At 42.8% G+C, this 4,096-nt stretch overlaps 1 pseudogene; it reads left to right on the top strand.

Annotated features, from left to right (window-relative positions):
* Positions 1–275: 275 nt before the first annotated feature.
* LOC135246575 (U6 spliceosomal RNA) lies at positions 276–348 on the top strand (annotated as a pseudogene).
* Positions 349–4,096: the final 3,748 nt, after the last annotated feature.

Here is a 4,096-nt window from a genome sequence, read left to right as displayed (position 1 = left end):
ACCTTCCAGGTAGCCGCTCACCTCCCAGGTGGCCGCTCACCTGTCCCGGAGGAGCACGGACGCGAGCGGGAACGTGAAAGGTTGCCTTTGATCGGTCCGAGGGCGCACGTTTGCTTTGTTTTATTCTCCGCCGCCCGTTTAAGAAGTTTCACTGCGCACGTACGGCCCGCTTAAGCGGTTTTATTCATCCGTGCGCTCGCTTTGACTGCCCCCGTGACCGATGACCCCCTGCAGGTCGCGCCCCAATAAATGGCGGGCCCTCAGGTAGGTGCTTTGTGCTCGCTTCGGCAGCACATATACTAAAATTGGAACGATACAGAGAAGATTAGCATGGCCCCTGCGCAAAGGCCACTGCTCATTCTTCTCTGTAGAGAAAGGAGGGGCTCGCGGGGGAGGAGAGGAAAAAGGGGGCGCGAGCAGGACTCGGGAACGCGAGGTCGCGGGTTCAAGCCCGGTCGTTCCTCCCGGAAGTACAGGGCCCAATTTGCTTCTCTGGATGTTCAAATGAAAGGAAAAGGGGAAAATAATAAATTAATAATCAATAAATGAAGGAAATGTCAACCGGTGTAAATGATGTAATGAATGTTTGCATCCAGGTCACTTGAAATAAGGAATGTCATGAATTGTAAAGTTGAATGCAAAAAGGTGAATGTGACCCCTGGAAGGAAAAGGCCCAATTTGCTTGCTTGCATGTTCACATGCAAGGAAAATGGGAAAAAGAAAGGACATGTTCAATAAATCATCGCCCTGGATAAGAGCGTCTGCCAAATGCCTGTATGTAATGCCTGTAACGTAATAATGAAGGAAATGTCACAAATGTCAACAGTGTAATGATGTAATGAATGTTTGAATCCAGGTCACTTGAAATATGCAATGTCAGGAATTGTAAAGTTAAATGACAAAGGTGAATGTTGAATACAGTGCAACCAATAGTCTGTAAATGTGCCACTCGAAATGTCAACCAAACAGTCAATTCTAAACAGATCTATTGCTAGTAGAATGCATTCACAGACGCATATTGGCTTTTAGCACTTCATCTGTGCGTGTTTATTGATCCAGTACATTTCTCATACAATACATACAGCACCCGACCAATCCGCTCCCGCCGTTCCCTCGAGAAGGCCGCACGCAACTCAGGAATCGGCAGCTGCAGAATAAAGAGAACGTGTTACAATTAGTTTTGCGTCAACTTCTTTTAAGCCAGCGTTAAACACAAACAATAAAGATACACCATCTCACCTCAGAACTTTGCGATGCAGGCCTCGGTGGCAGGAAGGACCGCTTTGGCTGGGGCCGGCCCTCCTCTTCATCTCTGCAAAATTGCAACAAGAGCACCTGCCGCAGAAAGCAATATTTTATGGAACCCGCTCGATTCCTGCTCCTGTCCTTTGACTTGTAGGGGTCGCTCGGCGTGTCCGGACACACATGTACTCACACTCCGTTGCAGTGCTTACATTTTAAGTTCCTTTCATGCAATTTAAACACTTGAATTTTTAAAGGACCCACTGAGATGCCATTACTCATTGACAGACTTGTGCAAAAACACAGCTACGCTGTTGTAACTCATGTAAAACGTTTGTCTGCTGGACTGTCACGCACATCCTTTAAACCTTTGGACATAAATGATTAAATTAATCGTATTAGCTAATAATTAACTGGCCAGAAACCGTTTAACGTGACTAATTCTGGTTAACAAGCCAGGCAGATGTCCACATTGCAAGCAAGAGGATGCTACGTTTTATAATGAAAAATGAAGCACAGGACATGCCAAATGTGTCTCACGACATATTTCATAGGTAAAAGCGCACACGTAACGCGCTGACATAACTGCAAAGTTATTGAATGATTGATTATTAATTCATTCGTTCGTTAGCTAATATTGGCAGCTGCCATTGTAGGTGATTTAAACGCTTACGTTGCTTTTAAAAGAGAGAAAAACGGCGTGACAGCCAGCTGGCTACCAAGTTCTAAACATTTCGAACGCGCAAATATGAACGTTTCAATATTTGTAATATAAAGTTCATTCAAAAACTTACTGAAACAGGTGATAGCTAATATAGCTAGCTGCCGTTTTTGACGATATAAACGCTTACGCTGCTTTTAAAAGAGAGAAAAACGGCGTGACAGCCGGCTGGCTAGCCAGTTCTAAACACCGCGAACGCGTAAATATGAACGTTTCTATATGTTTAATGTAAAATTAATTAAAAAACTTAGTAAAAACGCGCTCCCGTCGCATAACTCCGGTCACCTACGGCACTTCCTAAAGTGCCATTTAAAACGGGGGAAGGGAGAGCCGATACCACGTGACGAAATTAAAACAAGCGGGCCTCCCGATTGGGGCAAAAAGCATGAAAACTCGAGAATTGAAACGAGGGCGGCCTCCGTTGGCCGGTAATTGGAACAAAAAAAAACAATTGAAACAGAGAAATGGCGCTTTTTTTAGGCGAAAGGATGACACGAAAATTCGGAAGGTTCCATATTTTTCCCCCCCGCGTCAGGCCCGAGGACCTTTCGCCGGGGGCCCCCTACGCTGTCCTCGTCCAACCCCAAAACCCCAAACCCCTAAATCCAGACGCGAGTCACCCAGGCCCCGAGCTCTAAAAGGGTTTTTCCCGTTTGACAAAAAGGGTATTAATAATTAAAAAAGCACTTGAAATGTTTATGGTTTTTAAATGTGTGATGCTTCTTATTTGAAATTTGATAGGCTTTATTCTGTCCAGGATGGCGCTCGTGTTCACGGTGGTACCCGGCTACTGGAAAAACGTGAGACTATTAGAGCCCCAGAGGGTGGCTGCGGAGCGAGGGGGGAGAAACATGCACAACTGATTAGCAAGCTCGCTAAAGAATTCATTAATACTTTTGCTGGGTTGGGTTTGATTTTTAAACAGTAAAGCACTCAAGGGGGAATTTTCTGAAACAACGTGTCAATCGCATTTTGCCGAAGACGGCTTTACTGTAGCGCTTACCGGTTTTTGTTTCGCAAAGTGCTGTGTACACGGAAAAACTCGTTTCCCAAAACTTCTTTCACTGGGAAGTTACGCAGAGAAATTTTTATTCTTTTTTGTTTTACTTTTTTTTTAAATGTCGTTTTAAAAAAGCTACCAGGTCCCTTAGTCGTACAAGCCTTGAAAAACCCCAGAGCGCATGTTGTAATTCAGGCCACGTTTGCCTGCTGACTGAAATGAAATAGTAATTACATCTTTGATTAACTGGCAAAGAAAAACCCCTTCAAAGGCTAAAGTGACACGCTGATTTCCCGGGAAGAGAAAGTTTTGCCGTAAAAACGAAAAAAGGGGACACGATTTGTCATGCGAAATATTTAAATATTTATGACTGGTTAAAAAAAAAAAAAAAAAAAAAAAAAATATTATCGACTGACAATGGTGGGCTGTAATTTTTTGAAATTTATTTTCCTTAATTTTGTTCACTGATTACTAGTTGATGTAAACGCGTATGTTGCATTAAAAAAGAGAGAAAAAAAAGCAGACAACCCCGCGTGAACGATTCTGTATTTTTTTAAAGTAAAGTTCATCAAAAACTTACTGAAACAGGGAAATAATATTAAGCTGTGTTTTAGGTGATTAAAGCTTACGTTGCCTTTAAAAAAAGAGAAAAAAACCCCAAGCCACTGGTAGCCAGTTTAAACACTGCGAACATGCAAACATGAACGATTCTAATTTTTAATTAAAGTTTATTCTGAAACTTACTGAAACCGCGCTCATTGTATTGCCCTTTTAGGGACAGATGTATTAAAGTTGCCTTTAAAACAAAAAAAAAAAAAAAAAAACGAAAGCGAGCTGGTATGGCTTGACCATTGTCAAAAATGGAATTTAAATGATCTTCATTTTTTTAAAATAAGTTGTTTTATAACTACTTGAAAGGGTTTGCCCCACTCTCAATTTCGCAGATCCCCAATATCGTGTCAAACGCATTTGCGGAAGTGCCCACTCGGAGAGGGGATACCCCGTGGGGGAAATTGAAAAAAACCGGGCCTCCTGATTGGGCCAAAAAAACATGTACGGGGGAAATTGAAAAAAGGGCGGCCTCCGATTTGGCGCCAAGTTGGAAAAAAGGGAAAAGGGGCAGGACTTTTGCC

The sequence above is a fragment of the Anguilla rostrata genome, unplaced genomic scaffold (assembly GCF_018555375.3).
Source record: "Anguilla rostrata isolate EN2019 unplaced genomic scaffold, ASM1855537v3 scaf0517, whole genome shotgun sequence".
Classification (NCBI taxonomy): domain Eukaryota; kingdom Metazoa; phylum Chordata; class Actinopteri; order Anguilliformes; family Anguillidae; genus Anguilla; species Anguilla rostrata.
Note: the sequence above shows the minus strand (reverse complement) of the source record. Positions and strands in the feature narration are given on the sequence as shown.